This window comes from Nicotiana tabacum, chromosome 1 (genome assembly GCF_000715075.1).
Source record: "Nicotiana tabacum cultivar K326 chromosome 1, ASM71507v2, whole genome shotgun sequence".
NCBI classification, from domain to species: Eukaryota; Viridiplantae; Streptophyta; class Magnoliopsida; order Solanales; family Solanaceae; genus Nicotiana; species Nicotiana tabacum.
In genome coordinates, this window is record NC_134080.1 from 144,111,350 (window position 1) to 144,130,779 (window position 19,430).

A 19,430-nucleotide genomic window follows, 5' to 3' on the forward strand; every position below is an offset into this window, starting at 1 on the left:
TCGTCGTATTTGGTGGGGATTTTGGGAAAGTTGATATGGAATTAAGACTCAGGGGTATGAGGGGAGTGTGGGGTGATATTTGAGGGTGCTTTGGAGGTCAACCGCCTGTGACAATGGCGGATCAGGGTTCAGGGGTCTCTGATGAAAGAGAGAAGAGAGGGAGATGAACAGGTTCTGTTTGGACGAGGTTGAGATTAACCTTGTTCGGACATATTAATTATAAAGGTGAAGGCAATCATGGTCGTTGGATAGGGTGAATGAGGGGCTCAGATTGAATTTCAATTGGAACTCCAAACGCTGGCGTTTTATTTAAAAGAGGGAGGGGGGAAGTTTGGACCGGGTATAGCAGGTGGAACTGGGCTGGAGTGAATTTGAAGGACAAATGATTTGGGCTTGGTGAGTCTTAAATCAAAATTGGCCCAACTGATTCTCTTTTCCTTCTATTTCCCTTTCCTTTTCAATTCTTTCTTTTTTCTAATTTCTTTTATTTTCAAACTCTCTCTTTTTTATTAATTTTCAAAATAAAACTGAAACTAAACCTTAAATCACATCAATCCTAACACATTAGATTGATTAACTATAATTAACAACTAACACAATTAATTAAAAACCAAATTAAAGGAAAACTACCAAAGTTCAACAATTAAAATTAAAAAATACAAAAATAAACTATTTTTTGTGATTTTCCTCTTTTTATAAAACCACTAATTACTAATTAATTCTTAAAAAATGCAAAGTTAAATCCTAAATACAAATGCAATATATTTTGTAATTTTCATAAACATGCATAGACAATATGCAAATAATAGTAGAAAATGCCACAAAAATCCACAAAATTGCCAACACTGAAGAAATTATTTTGTCTTGAATTTATGGGGTAATTCATATAGGGCAAAAATCACGTGCTCACAGCTTCCCCTCTTTGCCCGGAAACACGAAGAGTTTTCGTGCAAAGATAAGTGAGCGGATACGAGCGATTTTTGCCCGTTTGAATACTCCGTATGAAGCATTTTGAAATATTTGACCGCACCCTGCTTCTAAGGTTGCCTACATATCCTTGGCTAAAAAGAAATCAGGTCAGTGTAGTTCAGGAAGTTATGATAGTTGGGACTACCATGAAGTTGTGATTTCACTGTTGCTGTTGTCGCTGATACTGCTTACTGCATCCCCTTATTACACCATGGTAAAATGAAAAGAAGCTGGACTATACTATGATCTATGCATTACAAAATCCTGTTTATAACTTCAGTCTTGCTCTGGTGGTTCTTGTTGCCTTGTTGACTTGTATTCTCCCGATGGAATCCCCTTGTTGCCGCTTTCAATTGTAATCTGAGATGTTTTCCGCTTCTCCAGGTGGATGCCTAACTGCCAACTACACTTTGATGATGTTTTTCCTTTCTCTTATTGGACACTTGATTGCTGAACTTGAATGTATTCCCTGCTCTCCAGGCGGGCTCCTGATTGCTGAACTTGAAATGTATTCCCTGCTCTCCGGGCGGGCTCCTGACTTCTAACTTGAAATGTATTCCCTGCTTTCCAGGAGGGCTCCTAATTGCTGACTTGAAATATATTCCCTGCTCTCCAGGCGAGCTCCTGACTTCAACAAAATAGACGAAAACAAAGGAAATTTTTCTGCCCCAGTTTGGGTATCTGGGAACATATGTAAGTGTAAAATGAATCACATTACCAAATATCAATAAGAACTTGAAAACTAAAACTTGAATTGTACTCCTTTGTTCTCCAGGCGGGCTCCTGACTGCTGAACTTGAATGTATTCCCTACTCTCCAGGCGGGCTCCTGACTGCGGGACTTGAAATGTATTCCCTGCTCTCTAGGCGGGCTCCCGACTTCTAATTTGAAATGTATTCCCTGCTCTCCAGGCGGGCTCCTGACTTCTAACTTGAAATGTATTCCCTACTCTCCAGGCGGGCTCCTGACCGCTAAACTTGAATGTATACCCTGCTCTCCAAACGGGCTCCTGACCGCTAAACTTGAATGTATTCCCTGCTCTCCAGGCGGGCTCCTGACTGCTAAACTTGAATGTATTCCCTGCTCTCCAGGCGAGCTCCTAACTTCAACAAAATAGACAAAACAAAGAAAATTTTCTGCCACAGTTTGGTGGCTGGGCACAGATGTGAGTGCCAAACTAAATCATATTACCAAGTATTACAAAGAATGTGAAAGCTAAGTCCCATTATCCAGGAGGGTCCTGACAACTCTTAACTAAACGACAATTTTAAATCTAAGCTATATCTTCTAAAGGTGTGGCTTCCGCTAAATCTTGTTATCTAAGAGGGTCTTTAAACTACTCCCCATTATCCAGGAGGGTCCTGAAAATCAGCTTTAAACTTCTAAAGTTGAATTATACTACTCTACATCAGAACTTATGCTAAATGTTGTTATCTAATCGAAATCTTAAAGCTAAGTCCCATTATTCAGGAGGGTCCTGAAAACTCCTAATTGAATCCTATCTCGAACATGCAAACTTCTAAGAGAACTTATATTCCTTTGGGATACATTTATGCTAGATTATGCTATTTCTGAACTTTAAACTAGGTCCCATTTTTCAGGAGGGTCCTGAAAATCAAAAATCAAACCTGTTTGGTGATTGCCTTTCTCTACGGAGGGTTTCTCCGAAACAACCGAAATTTTCTGCCCCTATTTTAATCAAAGAAAAATCTTGTCAGTTTTAAATATGGTGGTTGGTTGATGGAATTCTTTGCTGAAGGTCTCTCCGCTGCATTGTTTTATTTTGACTGGCTTCCCCGAACTAGCCCTGAACCGCTTGACTTTCCGACTGACTTTCAAAACTCCATGACTTTGGATGACCCGAGTGTTCTATATCCAAACCGTTGTTTCACACCTCTGACCCCTTTAACTAAAACTCTGCATCTCCTTTGAAATTCCTAAATCATTTTGCCGATGGAACTCTTGCTAGAACTTTACCCCACTTGACATCATGCTATCTTTGGTATGCTCTGGCCGCACCGTGCTTTGCAATCTTGAAGCTGGTAGTGAGGTTTGAGACTCCTTTTTATTTGCTTAAATAGAACTGACATTGGGAACATCTTAGAGAAATAAACCCAAAGGAATGAAATGCAATGACTTTCAGAGTTAAGGATAAGAAAATCCAAAACTGGAAGACTATCTGAAGAGGAAAAAGGAAAAGGACTTATCTGGATGGAGCAGCGGGAACCAATGATCATAACATGCATTTTGGATTAATCGGCTCAATCTGTCCGACCAATCAACTTTCAGTTGCCATACTTTGTTGCCCTGGAATTTCCATAACCTGATTTCCTCACCCAAATCCTGACATTGTTCATCCTGCGGTACCTTGGAAGGTTTCCACCAGCAAACCTCTCTCATCCGTTCGTCTCGCAACTCACTTTCGCCTTACAGTGCCCGTGAAGGTTTTCACCCATAAGACTCTCTCATTTTTATTTCTCTCAGCTCTCATCGCCTTACGGTTCGCGTGAGGGTTTTTACCAATAAGACTCTCTCATTTTTATTTTTCTCTGCTCCCGTCGCCTTACGGTGCCCGCGAGAGTTTTCACCAATAAAACTCTCTCATTTTTTATTTCTTTTCCCTGTTTGGACCAGAGTGTTGCCCCTGACATGAATCACCTCTACCTGTTTGACTTGGCATTTCCCAAAGACTGATCGAAAGGTCTTTCTTTGGACCGTAATGTGACTTTTGGATGGGTTTAGAAAGGAAACGTATAAAAAGCTCAAACAATTTGATTGGGTTCCAACTTACAACCTTCGGAATTAGATTTCTGTTAACAACCACAACTTCTGCTCCACTTTCTTGTTTGGGGACTTTTGAATTTTTACTTTGATAGGACTGAACCATAAGGTTACCTACGTATCCTTAAAAGGAATCAGGTCGAACGTAGTTCATGACATAGGAGTTACTTTGTTTGTTGTGATTTTTCTTATCTTTTTTTTTTTTTTTTTCTTTTTGTTGTTTGTTTTTTTTCTCTCTTTTCCTTTTCTTTTCTATTTCTTTTCATTATTTTCTTTCTCTTTTCATTCTTTCTTTCTCTTTTCATTCTTTCTTTCTCTTTTCTTTTCTTTCTTTCTCTTTTTCTCTCCTTCCTTTACTTATCTTTACGCGTGTGTTTCGATATTTGCTATTTATTCCGAAAGAGGGGTATGAAAGAAAATAAATGAGGCTCAAAGGGGCAACAAGGGATAAAGTATTTAGATAGCAGAAAAAAATGCCTTTGTCATTTCAATATTCGAGACATGCCAAATACAAACAAGTACAATCAAAGAAAGAAATCATACATAGTATCTCTTAACTGCATCAGAATTGATAGCCCTTTCTACACATTTGTCTTCTACATTTGTCAAATACAATGCACCATTGGACAACACTCTAGTCACAACGAACGGCCCCTGCCAATTTGGGGCAAATTTTCCTTTTGCTTCAACTTGATGAGGAAGAATGCGTTTCAATACTAACTGCCCCACTTCAAACTTCCGTGGACGCACCTTCTTGTTGTATGCTCTTGCCATTCTCTGTTGATACAACTGGCCATGACACACTGCTGTCAGTCTCTTCTCATCGATCAAACTCAATTGTTCTAAGTGGGTTTTGACCCACTCCTCATCATCGATCTCAGCTTCCATGACAATTCGAAGGGATGGAATTTCCACTTCTGCGGGTATCACTACTTCAGTGCCATACACCAACAAATAAGGAGTCACCCCTGCTGAAGTACGGGCAGTAGTGCAATAACCTAGCAATGCAAACGGCAGCTTTTCATGCCACTGCCTAGAACCTTCCACCATTTTTTGAAGTATCTTCTTTACATTCTTGTTGGCCGCCTCAACTGCTCTGTTTGCCTTAGGGCGGTATAGGGTAGAATTGCGATGTGTAATCTTGAACTTCTGACATACCTCTTTCATCAAATGACTATTGATATTAGCCCCATTGTCTGTAATGATCACCTTCAGTATCCCGAACCGGCAAATGATATTCGAATGCACAAAATCAACCATCGCCTTTTTGGTTACGAACTTGAATGTTTTAGCTTCTACCCACTTGGTGAAATAATCAATGGCCACCAGAATAAACCTGTGTCCATTGGACGCTGCTGGCTCTATTGGTCCAATGACATCCATTCCCCAAGCAAAAAAAGGCCATGGTGCAGACATTGTATGTAATTCAGATGGTGGAGAATGAATCAAATATCCATGCACTCACTTGGCACTGATGACATTTATGCACGAAATTGATACAATATCGCTCCATAGTGATCCAATAATAATCTGCTCGGAGAATCTTCTTTGCCAACACGTACCCACTCATGTGCGGTCCACAGACTCCAGAATGTACTTCGATCATGATAGTCGTGGCATGTCTAGCATCTACACATCTTAATAACCCGAGATCTGGAGTTCTTTTGTACAGAACTCCTCCACTGAATAAAAATCCACTTTCCAAGCGATGAATTGTTCTCTTTTGATCACCTGAGGCTTGTACCAAATATAATACCCTTCGGATGTATTCCTTGATATCGTGAAACCAAGGTTCGTCATCGAGTTCTTCTTCTACCACGTTACAATAAGCATGCTGATCCCAGACCTGAATATGCAATGGGTCTACATAAGCCTTATATGGATGAGGTAACATTGACGCCAGAGTAGCCAAAGCATCGGTGACCTCATTGTGGATCCTCGGAATATGCCTGAACTATATTGATTGAAACCGTTGACAAAGATCATGCAAGCATTGTCGGTACGGTATGAGTTTTAAATCCCGTGTTTCCCATTATCCCTGAATCTGGTGTACCAGAAGGTCCGAGTCCCCCAAGACCAAGAATTCCTAGACACCCATGTCCACAGCCATCCTCAAACCCAAAATGCATGCCTCGTATTCCACCATGTTGTTAGTACAGTAGAACCGAAGTTGTGCTGTAACAAGGTAATGATGCCCTATTTCAGAAACAAGTACCGCTCCTATTCCAACACTTTCAGGTTAGCAGCACCATCAAAGAAAAGCTTCCATCCTGGCCTTTCAATCTGTTCCGGCTCATCAATGTGCATTACCTCTTCATCAAGGAAATAAGTCTTCAAAGGTTCGTATTCTTCATCCACAGGATTCTCAGCCAAATGGTCGGCCAATGCTTGTGCTTTCATTGCGGTCCTAATCACATAGATAATGTCAAATTATGTGAGCAAGATCTGCCACTTTGCGAGCCTTCCCGTGGGCATAGACTTCTGGAAGATATACTTCAATGGATCCAAGCGAGAGATGATGTAAGTAGTATAAGATGACAAATAATGTTTCAGCTTCTGGGCTACCCAAGTTAGGGCGCAACACGTCTTCTCAAGATGAGTGTACTTAACCTCGTAAGATGTGACTTCTTGCTGAGATAATATATGGCCTGCTCCTTCCTGCCAGTGATGTCATGTTGTCCCAACACACATCCAAATGAATTGTCCAAGACCGTCAAATACAGAATCAAAGGTCTCCCTGGTTCTGGCGGGACCAACACAGGTGGGTTTGACAAGTACCCCTTTATCTTATCAAATGCTTCCTGACATTCATCTATCCACTTGACTGCAACATCTTTCTTTAACAATTTGAAGATAGGCTCACAAGTTGCCGTGAGCTGAGCAATAAACCGGCTGATGTAATTCAATCTTCCCAACAGACTCATCACCTCAGTCTTGTTCTTTGGAGGTGGCAATTCCTGGATGGCTTTGATTTTTGATAGGTCTAATTCAATACCTCGTCGGCTGACTATGAATCCCAACAACTTTCCAGATGGAACACCGAACATGCATTTTGCAGGATTGAGCTTGAGATTGTACCTGCGAAGCCTTTGGAAGAAATTTCTCAGATCTCTGACATGGTCAGACTGCTTTCTATACTTTACAATCACATCCCACATAAACCTCGATCTCCCTGTGTATCATGTCGTGGAATATGGTCGTCATTGCCCTCATGTAGGTTGCCCCAACATTTTTCAAACCAAATGGCATGACCCGATAACAGTACGTTCCCTAGGGCGTGATGAATGCTGTCTTTTCCGCATCTTATTCATCCATTAAGATCTGGTGGTAGCCTGCATAACAATCCATAAAAGAACCAACCTCATGTTTGGCACAATTATCGATCAATATATGGATGTTCGGCAGTGAGAAGTTATCCTTGGGACTCGCCTTGTTGAGGTCTCGATAATCAACACACACCTTGGTCTTGCCATCCTTCTTCGGCACAAGCACTACATTGGCTAACCAAGTGGGATACCGAGTGACCCGAATGACCTTGGCCTCAAACTGTTTGGTGACCTCTTCCTTAATTTTCACACTCATATCAGTTTTAAATTTCCTTAGCTTCTGCTTGATAGGAGGGAATACCGGGTCAATAGGCAATTTGTGAACCACCAAGCTAGTGCTTAGACCTGGCATGTCGTCATAGGACCATGCAAAAACATCTTTATACTCGAACAATGTTTTAATTATCTCCTATCCGAGTTACGGTTCAAGATCGACACTTATTTTAGTTTCCCGGACATTATCTTGATCCCCTAAATTGATTGCTTCTGTATCACTCAGGTTAGGCTTGGGTTTTTCTTCAAAATAGCTTAATTCTTTACTAATCTCTTCAAAGGCTTCATCCTCGTCATATTCCGATTCAACATCACACTCTATTTCTTGAATTACTATTTTAGAATTAGATTGGCTTTTAAGACTGGGCCAGAGATTCCGCATGCTTGTCATATCATTGAAGCTAGCATAAAAAGAACAGTACAGGAAAGAAAGGAAAACAAAAATAAAACTATTAGGAAGAGAGGAAAAGAGAAATTGCATTTCATTGAAATTAAAGATAACAGAGTTAATACATCCAAACGGATGGAACATAGCATTTGAATTACAACCCTGGAATAATCCAGATAAATTGAAAGAAAATCAAAGCAAACTACCAAAACTCCCTCCTGGTGGGGAGAGGAGTAGCTTCCCAATTGTTAATCTTTGCACTGGGCCCAACAAATTGCACATCCGCCTTGCTAGGACCCTCTCCAGCTTCCAACACGTTCACATCGGCGAATATCCTCTCGAACCTTTCCATCAAATCTCCATCCACATCAACCACCAAACTGGGAACCGTCATCCCTAGGCACTTTCTGGTAGCAGGCCTGACAAATGATTGGGAAAGACGTGGGACTGGATTTGGAAGGGCCCATGCCCTCTGTTTCATTTTTCTGGCTCTTCTCACGTCTGCAACTGTGGGCTTGAACCCCAGACCAAATGTATCCAAGTTTTTAGGAAGAGAAACCGGCTATACGATACCTTGCAGAGATGAACCCAAGCCCTTCCCCAGCACAAAACCCTTTTTCAACATTTCAACGACTACCATGACTGATGCAACAACTACCCTTGGAGTCGGCACGCACTTCCCTTCAGGAATTTTCTCTACCGATACCGTGTCAAAAACTTGATAAACCCACGGCCCCTTGTCGTCTTCAAACTCTATGAACGGAACAATGGCATCACTGGGAACACACAAATTATCTTCGCCATGCACAACAATTTCCTGTTTATCCCATTCAAACTTAACCATTTGATGCAGAGTGGATGGGACCGCTTTGGCAGCATGAATCCAGGGCCAACCTAATAATAGATTGTAAGAAACAGCCACATTGAGCACCTGGAATTCCATAGTAAATTCAACTTGCCCTATTGTAAGCTCGAGCACTATATCCCCGACCGAATCTGTCCCTCCACCATCGAATCCCTGAATGCAGATATTGTTCTTGTGAATTCTTTCATCATCCACCTTCAACTTGTCCAGAGTGGAAAGAGGGAAAATATTTGCACTAGAACCATTTTCAACCAGTACCCGAGTAACCACAGAATCTTCACATTTCACCGTCAGATAGAGGGCTCTATTGTGCTCGGTACCCTCCATGGGCAACTCATCATCAGAAAAAGTGACTCTGTTTACCTCAAATATCTTGTTAGCTATCTTTTCCAAGTGGTTTACTGAGATTTTGTCAGGAACGTGGGCTTCGTTCAAGATCTTCATCAAAGCCCGACGGTGCTCGTCTGAATGGATCAATAATGACAAGAGCAAGATCTGAGCCGGTGTCTTCCTTAACTGCTCCACAATGGAATAGTCCTATACTTTCATCTTTCTCAGAAATTCTTCTGCTTCTTCCTCGGTCACCGCTTTCTTCACCAACACTGGGTTATATTTTGAGGTTTTAGCTTTTCTCAACTCTTCGGGGGCAAAGCATCTCCCCGATCGAGTCAAACCATAGGTCTCACACACTTCTTCTTTAACCTCTTTCCCCTTGTAAGTCACTGTCACTCGTTCATAATTCCATGGGACTGCCTTGCTGTTGATTATCGGTAATTGAGTTACTGGTTTGATAACGACAGGATCTGTGCGGGCGCCCTTCACAATTACCACAGGCTTGTTCGTCACTCCTGGCACAACCACTTTTGCTCTTTCATGTTTTCCTGCAATGTCACTTGAGGACCCCTTCTTGACCTCCACGGATGGTTCATTATTTGCCCCGTTCAACTTGATCACAGACTTCTCACTTGTTGACTTTTCAAATGGCTTGGCTTCACTAGCCCGAATCATCATGACGGTTTGCGAAGGCTTCTTAGGATCCCCTTCCTTATGCACTATCTCAATCATATTAGTCTCATGATGGACCGGCAACGGGTTCTGGTTGATGTTGGGTGCCTCCGGGGCTTGGACCTCAATCCGATTAGTATCAGTGAGCACTTGAATAGCTGTTTTCAACTTCCAGCATTTCTCTGTGTCATGACCCTGGGTCCCTGAACAATACTCACAACTCACCGAGCGGTCAAGATTTCTGGGAGGGGGATTCGGCAGTTTAGCCTCGATCGGATTCAATATACCCAACTGTCTCAGTCGATGGAATAGACTAGCATATGATTCTCCCAATGGAGTGAAGGTCTTCTGTTTCTGCAACCTCTCATTCTTAAAGTCTTGATTTGGCCAAAAACCTATTCCAGGGGGACTTCTGTAGGCTCTCGGGGGTGGATGGGCATTTTGTGGAGCTAGGTATGGACTTTGTGGAGCCGGCGCATGCCATTGTGCGTGAGCAGAAGGTTGGGTATAGGTTTGTGCGTGATGGACGGAAAAATGGGGATCTGGCGGTGGGTAGTAGTGTTGTGGTGGACTATATAGAGTGTGGGGGTAAGTTTGGTGGTAGGTTCGGGGCAGGTTGTAGTAATGTGGAAGGTTCCCGGATCCAACCCAAGCTCCCGACTCAATTGTAGCAACATCCTCTTTCTTCTTCTTCTCGAGTACACCTCCAGTACCGTTTTGAATGGCCTGGGTGGTTGCTTTGATTGCTGAATAACTCATGATCTTGTTGGACTTGAGTCCCTCATCAACCATGCCTCCCATTTTTAAAACTTCATTAAAGGACTTGCCCACTGCTGACACCAAATGACCAAAATAAGTGGGTTCCAAAGCCTGCAAGAAATAATCAACCATCTCACTTTCTTTCATCGGAGGGTCAACCCTCGCTGCTTGCTCTCTCCACCAGAATCCATATTCCCTAAAACTCTCACCGGGCGTCTTCTCAATCTTTGTTAATGACATACGGTCTGGGATAATTTCAAGGTTGTACTGAAAATGGCAGGCAAAGGCTTGGGCCAAATCGTCCCTTGTGTACCACCTGCTGTGATCTTGTCTGGTATACCATTCTAATGCTGATACACTCAAACTTTGGTTGAAATATGCCATCAACAATTCATCTCTTCCACCTGCTCCTCTCATCTTGATACAAAATCCTCTTAAGTGTGCTACTAGGTCACCATGCCCGTCGTACAGATCAAACTTGGGAATTTTGGACCCTGCTGATAACTGAACATCTGGGAATTGACATAAATCTTTATAGGCCACACTTACTTGACCTCCCAACCCCCTCATATCTCTGAAAGATTGTTCTAAGTTTTTGACCTTTCTGATCATCTCTTCATGCTCGGGATTTTTGGGTGGCTTCTCGGTCTCTGTCGGGAGATCAAGATGAGGGGTGTAATAATATGGTTCTAGAACTTTGAAGGTGGGTTCAGAGGGATAGTATTGGTTGTCGTGAGTTTGGAACAGAGGTTCACTAGAAGATCGGTGTAATGTAGTAGGTGTAGGTGCCACAAAAACAGGTGTAATTGGTGGGGGAGGGTATAGGACTTGTTTGGGTGGTGGAGCTTGAGAAGTATGGGAAGTGGCGCCATAGCATTATTGGTAGAGGGGAAAGGCTGGAGATGAGTTCACAGTGGGAGGCTCTGGAGGTTGGGCTGATGGTGGGATATAAGTAGGGTTGGCGGGATAAACCGGTGGAGGATGCCCTTTTGCCCAGGCTTGGTACATTTAAGCCATCTGTTGTTTTAACTTATACATCTCTTCCTTCATTGCATTAACATCCAGTTCTTCCACCTCTTTTGACGGGTCAACAATACTTGTCTCCGGTTCTTGGTTGGCCATATTCAGCCTGTCTTTTGATCGGGTATTGTATGAGTGAGTTGCCAGAATGTCAATCAACTAACCACCTCCCTGGTCTCAATACATCAACAACAACCTTGTTAGCGATTAGGATTTACACAGATTGGTAACCACATTTTGGGGAATGAATGCATCTAAGCAGTTAATCGCTTCTATTATGCATTTGATCGGCTGCTTGCGTTATCCAAGCTTTTCCATTTGCAACTTCCTTCTCTTTCTTCTCTTTTTCCATTCTGGCCTTGGCTTTTCTTTGTTTTTTTCCTCTCATTTCCCTCTTGTTTTTCCATTGTTTTTCTCTTACTTTTTTTTTCTTTCTCTTGTTTTTTCCTCTCTTCTCTTTTTTTCCTCATTTGGTTATGGTCGAATCCTTTGGAGATTGCCTACGTATCATGACCCCGCATGAATCAGACCGAGCATAGTTCTGGGAGATAAGTACGAACGTAAATAATAAAATAATTTTGGGATTTTCAATTTTATAAAAAGCAAACGCTTTAATTACAAAGACTCAACACTAACAAACTCCAAGAGAAATTAACAGACGCTGATGAAGAGATGAAATACAGACTCAAAAAATAAACTATCATACTCCGGCAAAAGAAAATGCAGACTCGAACACAATTGACAGACTCCGGCAAAAAGAAAATACAAACTCGACACAACTGACAGACTCTAACGGAAAAGGAAATATAGACTCAAATGAAAAATCATGAATACATCAATGCTCCTGGTGCCCGCGGGAGATCATTCGGTCTCGCCGCGGGCCTATATGCAAGATCCCTTTGAAGTCGGTCCAAGACACTCATTATCTGCTTAACGAATGTCATTACTGCCGTGAAGAAGGTAGTGCGAGTCATATCCTCACAGATTTGGCACTTCATAACGATGTAATCGGCGATGTTTCTGATTCTCTCTCTTATGACACCTTTTTCTTGTAACAAATGCCCAATCTGCTGGGCCCTAGCCCCCAAAGTTTGCTCGGCTACATGATTCTGCTCCTGAAGTCGTTGCAAATCTATTTCTAATAGTGCTAATGCTGTATAACAATATTCTCTTTCAACCTTGAAGTTTTTTGCCTGTTTAATCATTTTGTTTTCTGTGGCGATGACCCTTTTCTTTAATCCTGCGACCTCATCATCGTACTTTTCTTTCAACTGCTTAACCAGGTGTGCTCGTTCATCTGCATTTTTAGACAACTGTTTTTGAGCCTTGGTTAGTTCACTTTCTGCTTTGTTCAAATCAAAACTATAGTCACTCACTTTCTGCCTCAAGTTAGCTATGAGTTTCTCATCTTTGGCACTTCGGGCTGGGTTTTCTGCCGATATTTTCATTTTCTGAATCTGGGCTCGAAGGACCTCATTTTCTACGGCTAGCTTTTTCTTTTCTCCTTCATCCGCCATGGCTTGCAAGCCATTTTCAAATTGAAGGTCCCTGACCTATTTCTCAAATTTGCTTATGGTAGCCCTGTACTTGTTTTCTTTGGCCAACCAATCCTATTGCACATGTGCTCCGTCGGTGAACTGTTGGACATGGGGTCTTTTTATGGGCCTTTCGGGTTCATGTTGAACGCATGATCATTTACCATACCTAGCAATATAATTGGGCTCCACCTCGCCTCTGAATAGATCTCGTACTTGAGTATTAGGCCCTAAGAATCTGCACTGATGCCAAATCCGACGCACTTTTTCTTCTGGGAAGGCAGCTTTTGGCTCTAACTCAATGACCTAGCCACTCAAATCTTCATCATGTGGGATGGTCTGGTATCGGCCTAATTGACGTAGGACTCTGTGCAGAGCATAAGGCTGGATACTCCGAAGACCCATTAACAGCAGAAAGCATTCCTCAGTCGACATGTAGATTACCTCACCGACCGAGAGCCACCCGAATGTCCATTCGATCTTATTTGCAGTCAAAGATCTCAAATGAGCATGCCATGCTTCCGTACCGTCCGAGAACTCATAACCCTCTACCCGCTTTTCTTGTTTTTCAATGAACTCGAGGCCAGTCATACCACAATTCAAGTATCCAGGACGGTGGCAAAGGTGTTCCTCCATCCATAATTGTAACAGCATATTGCACCCTTCAAAGAACTTTCCCCCTTCCCGATAGAGGGTCAGAGCTCGGTAAATTTCCGCCAAGATCAATGACACTATAGTCCCATTTGACTTTTTCATCATAAAGTCGGCTATCCCTACAAGTCCCAACTCTATGTTCTCGTCTTTTCTAGGGCAAACCAAAATACCCAAGAACGCCGCTATGAAAGCTAATCCTCTCCGAGTTTCCCACTTGTTTTGGTTTCCCGCGTGAGTAAGACCGGTATCTGGCGTTTCGAAGCCACGGGGATTCCCGTAATGTCGATACAAAAAGTAGAAGGTACAGAATCCTTTGGCCAAATTTCCGTCTCGGATGTCACGACTGATGCTTAACAAGTCCAAAAATTTATGAGGGGTTACTGTTCTAGGTGCCACCGGGTATTGACTTCTAAGATTCCCTTCAAAGCCGGCATAGCCTGCTATCTCTTCCAGTGTAGGAGTTAACTCGAAATCAGCAAAGTGAAATACATTATGTGTTGGGTCCCAGAATGGTATCAAGGCCTCAATCACGTCTTTTCTTGGCTTAACCTTCAAGAGCCCGGTAAGACCACCCAATGCTTTTGTCACAGCCTTTCTACTATCTTCCCCCAAATCATGCCACCACATATGCAACTCCAAAGGGATCTCTTCACGGAATGAGAAAGGTTCATTTTGAATTATGCTCATCCTACACATTTATTAAGGTGATTTTAATTAAAAGGAAACTATGACTCGTTTTGACTCAAGAAAAATGACCATCTATTTTCCAAAATTTTCACACAAATATCCGGTTTTGCCAATACGGCCTTTCAGCACTTCGAAAACGAAGATTTTAAGGCTGTGTCGGCTAACCAGCCAAAACCTTTAAAAGTGACTAAAAGTGGTTGTTCTTGCAATTACAGCTTTCCGGCGCCCATTTAGGGACATTTGGCTATTTCTGACAAGAATGGCATCACCCTAATTATTTTCTAATTAAAGTAAATTTTTTGTTCTTTTGTGTTATTTTTACAAAAACAAAGTTGGACCCGATGGGGGTTGCCTACGTATCTCACACCCTGTGAGAATCAAACTGGCGTAGTTCGGGAATTTTTTTTAAAGAAAATATACCCAACTTCTTTTTCTTTTCCCAAAACACAAAGATTTTGTTTTCCTATTTTTCTTTAAAATTCACAAAATTCCCCTCTTTTTTCAAACTTTTGGCAGAGTTTTAGTATACTTTTAGGGACATTGGTTTTCACCGCAGGTAATTACCTCACACTGCTGTTTTCTTTTCCCAAATTCTCTCTTTTTTATTCAAAAGCCAGTCAGCATGCAAATCCGAATCAAATAAATGCACAAGTAGCAAGTAAGATGCATCAGGATGGTCTTTTTGTATTCGGGTGCACCTATCCTAGACAGATCCAACCCCTGTGTTGAGTCTTCAAAGTCAAAATACACATGATGCAAACAAATGTTCCTACTAGGGATCCGGCATGCGGTATTGTTATACTAGGTTTAAAAATCTGGGTTTATTTGCTCTAGACCTGGCTTACCCGAGCGGACAGCTCGAGCCGGGAGGGGGGGGGCAGCGTACCGGGAATACAGAAACTTCACTGGCTTTGCAACTTGTCCGAACCTCGTTCTAAATTTGGAATATGACTCTAACAGAAAAGAAGTCACATGAAGTGCACACTTCTTCAAGATTTAGAAGACTTAGAGAGAAGAGGGATTTCGCAACAATTTATGTACAGTTCACGGAATATCAAAGCGGTAAAAGCAATCAATTAGAACATTAGGCCCAAATCATGTACCAAAGTCAAATAATAGATAAAGCCAACTATAAAAATTATTCTAAGCTCGAATTCTTGAACCCTGAACCAGAGATTCTGGGTTCGATCCCCAGCAAAGTCGCCAGAGTTGTCACACCTCCTTTTTACCTACACCCCCCGGAAGGGTATAGTATAAAGGAGTTTTTCCAATTAAAGGACAATCGAAACGGGATTTGTTTATTAAAAGATTCAGAGTCGCCACTTGGGATGGTTTGTGGTGTCCCAAGTCACCGGTTCAAATCCCGAGTCGAGGAAAAGATTGACTCTGTTTACCAGTCCGCGAACAAGAAATCTGAGTAAGGAATTATGTTAACTCGGGAGAAGGTGTTAGGCATTCCCAAGTTCCGTGGTTCTAGCACGGTCGCTCAACTGTTATATTCAGCTTAATTATCTGATTTTAATACATGTTTTAGCCTATGATACTTTTTTAACTTATTAGCCGCTTTTTAATTATTTTTTAGGAAGATTCAACATCGTTTAAAACACGTTTTTGGATCGCGCCACATGAAATGCACCCGCAATCCTAAACATATTTTATTCAACGTTTTAAGACTTTGATTTGGGTCACATAAAATGCACACCCGAGTTTAGGAAGGTAATATTATTAAGTAACGCGCCTAAAGCAACTACGCGTTTGTAACTTTGCGAGGGGCCATGAAAATTCGCTAAACGGTACACCTCGATTCTAAGGATAAACGAGATTAATTAAAACGAGGGCCATGCAATTGTAATTTTTGTTTATGGCACATGTCGAGTCCATTTCAAAAGGGGGTTAATTAATAAGAAAATCTTAAATTCTAGCATAGTCCAACCTGAAAGTTGAAAAACGCCAACTTTCAGAAGTTCCAAAAGAAAAGCCAATGACCCCACCCTGCTTCACTTTACTCCAAAACTCCACTAACAGCTGCTAGTGTTACTATTAACTTTAACAAAATAATGTAGCTTTACCCTGTTCACATTATTGATTATTTCCAGAATCCCAAATATATTAAAAGCGTCCACCTTCATTTTAGTAGTAATTTGAGCAAATACTCGTTCAATTCTCAAATTCATGTGTATTTCTAAAAGACTCCACATTTGAGATGCATTCTAACAAACCATATCTTCAAGAGTCGAACCCAACATTATCGAGTTCGAACAAATTTCAAAGAAAGCATGCTGCCCTTATTTAACTCAATTTTACCTATATATTTCGTCTTGTCCATGTATTACTAAATTAGAAAAAATTTGATCCATTCAAACAATTGCATTCCCAATTCACGAAGGCCAAACTCAAGTAAGGAAACGAAAGGGCATGCTCAAAACCTCATGAAGCTTAAATTCAATGCTGACATTTAATTCATAATTTAAGATTAAAACACCAATAGATCTATATGACAACAACAAATAACTAAACATCAATTACAATTTCGAAAGAACATACGAAAGAAAAGAAAACTAAAGACTAGACATTAGATATACTTTCACAGCTAAACAAATAGGAGATGTCTTGAAGGGCACCTACTTAGCCACACAGAGCTCAAACTTAAAAGAAACGAGGCCAAATAGAGGCTAAAATCAACAAGCTATTGTCCCAGATTAGAATTAACTACAAAGAAACAATGAACTGAGCTATGAAACACCATAAATACAAAGTAATAAGGCTAAACTCGTAACAGAAAACTGAAAACATGTTTTGCACTTTAGAATTTCCATTTCTATTCCTCGAATCAATCTTCACATGGGGTAGAATGAAGAAGTGTACTTGGAAATTGAAAAGAGAAGAAAGAGGTGAGGAAGCAGTAAGCAACAGGCAGCCCAGCACAGATTTGAGTAACAATCAGTAAAACCCAAGTTCAACGTAGGTTGACACACAGCAAACCCCAAGACCTAACCTTGAACTAATTTCCAACCCAAATCAATTCCCACTTAACCTCAGATGAACCAAAAATGCTGCAGAACTTTGAAAACTTTCAGAAACCAAACAAATATCAATGGAACAGTGAGAACTTCAAACAAAACAAAACCCCAAAGCTTTTCCAGCACAAGATCAATCCATTTACACTTAAAAGGCTTCAGAAATTGTTTTGTAATCTAAGAACAACTTAAGATTTAGGGCAGAATTCCAATGGAATAGTGTTTTTCTTCTAAATTTCAATCGTCTGGTGCATTTCTGATTCTTCGGCTCTCAAAATCTGACTTGAGCTCTAAGTAACAATGCCTTTATAGGCAAGCTACTAGGGCAACCTCAAAGAGTTCAAAATTGCCCTTAAAACCTTCTAAAATTTTCATTTTAGCTTAGAAATCCCTAGTGTAATCCTCAGAATTTCAAAATAGCCCCCACTCCAGCTTCTAGGAAGCTTCCTAGTTTAGTTACCAAAAGATTCCCTATCCCAGAAACCCTGAACTACCCTTAAAGTTTAGGTTATTTACCCTTCAGATTATGGGTCAAATTCAACCCAAATCCCATACCTAACCCGTGGGTTGGACAACCAGATTTGAGCCTTCCCCTTTATGGGCTCCTGACCTGCGGAGCCCAGACCCTAAATTGAAACAGCCAAATCCAAAAGCAAACAGGCCAGCGGAGTTATAAACTCCTGTTATAACGAATCCAACGAAACTAAAATTAAACAAAATTGAACAAAATCAAACTACGACAAAGAACAGCCTAATAACAAAGGCAATACTATGACCCAATCCTAACATGCGAGCAAGAAAATGACTTAAAATAAAAAAAACAGAAAGAGAAGAGAGGAATCAGAAATAGACGAAGAGGTGAATAAACAAAAGGTGGAAACAAAGAAAATACACAAAGATACCTAAAAAAACGGCCAAGCTTGGGATAGACCTCCAGCAATCTCCGATTTTCCGATTTGAACCAAAATCGATATTATCCGCATGTCCTCCTTGAGGACAAACAGATAATACTAATTTTAGTCCCAATCATTCTTGAAAGGTTGAGATATTCTCTTTTTTCTTCTCTCTATTTAGATCTGAAACTGGCCATATTTGGTGGGAATTTTGGGAAAGATGATATGGAATTAAGACTAAGGGGTATGAGGGGAATGTAGGGTGATATTTGAGGGTGCTTTGGAGGTCAACCGCCTGTGACAATGGCGGATTAGGGTTCAGGGGTCTCTGATGAAAGAGAGGAGAGAGGGAGATGAACGGGTTCTGTTTGGACGAGGTTGAGATTAAACTTGTTCGGACATATTAATTATAAAGGTGAAGGCAATCATGGTCGTTGGATAGGGTGAATGAGGGGCTCAGATTGAATTCCAATTGGAACTCCAAACGCTGGCGTTTTATTTAAAAGAGGGTGGGGGGAATTTTGGACCGGGTATAGCAGGTGGAACTGGGCTGGGGTGAATTTGAAGGACAAATAATTTGGGCCTGGTGAGTCTTAAATCAAAATTGGCCCAACTGATTCTCTTTTCCTTCTATTTCCCTTTCCTTTTCAATTCTTTCTTTTTTCTAATTTCTTTTATTTTCAAACTCTCTCTTTTTGATTAATTTTCAAAATAAAACTGAAACTAAACCTTAAATCACATCAATCCTAACACATTAGATTGATTAACTCTAATTAACAATTAACACAATTAATTAAAAATCAAATTAAAGGAAAACTACCAAAGTTCAACAATTAAAATTAAAAAATGCAAAAATAAACTATTTTTTTTTTTTGTGATTTTCCCCTTTTTATAAAACCACTAATTACTAATTAATTCTTAAAAAATGCAAAGTTAAATCCTAAATACAAATGCAACATATTTTGTATTTTTCATAAACATGCATAGACAATATGCAAATAATAGCAGAAAATGCCACAAAAATCCACAATATTGCCAACACTGAAGAAATTATTTTGTTTTGAATTTATGGGAGTAATTCATAAAGGGCAAAAATTATGTGCTCACAGGGACAAAAAAATTTAATTAACAAGGCTTCCAATTATGGAATTAATTTGTAATTTTCGAAATTAATATCCACCATAATTAATTACGAATTATTCCACTAAAAATTCGTAATTGCACTCCTTATTCAATTTTGAAATTCATCCATTAAATC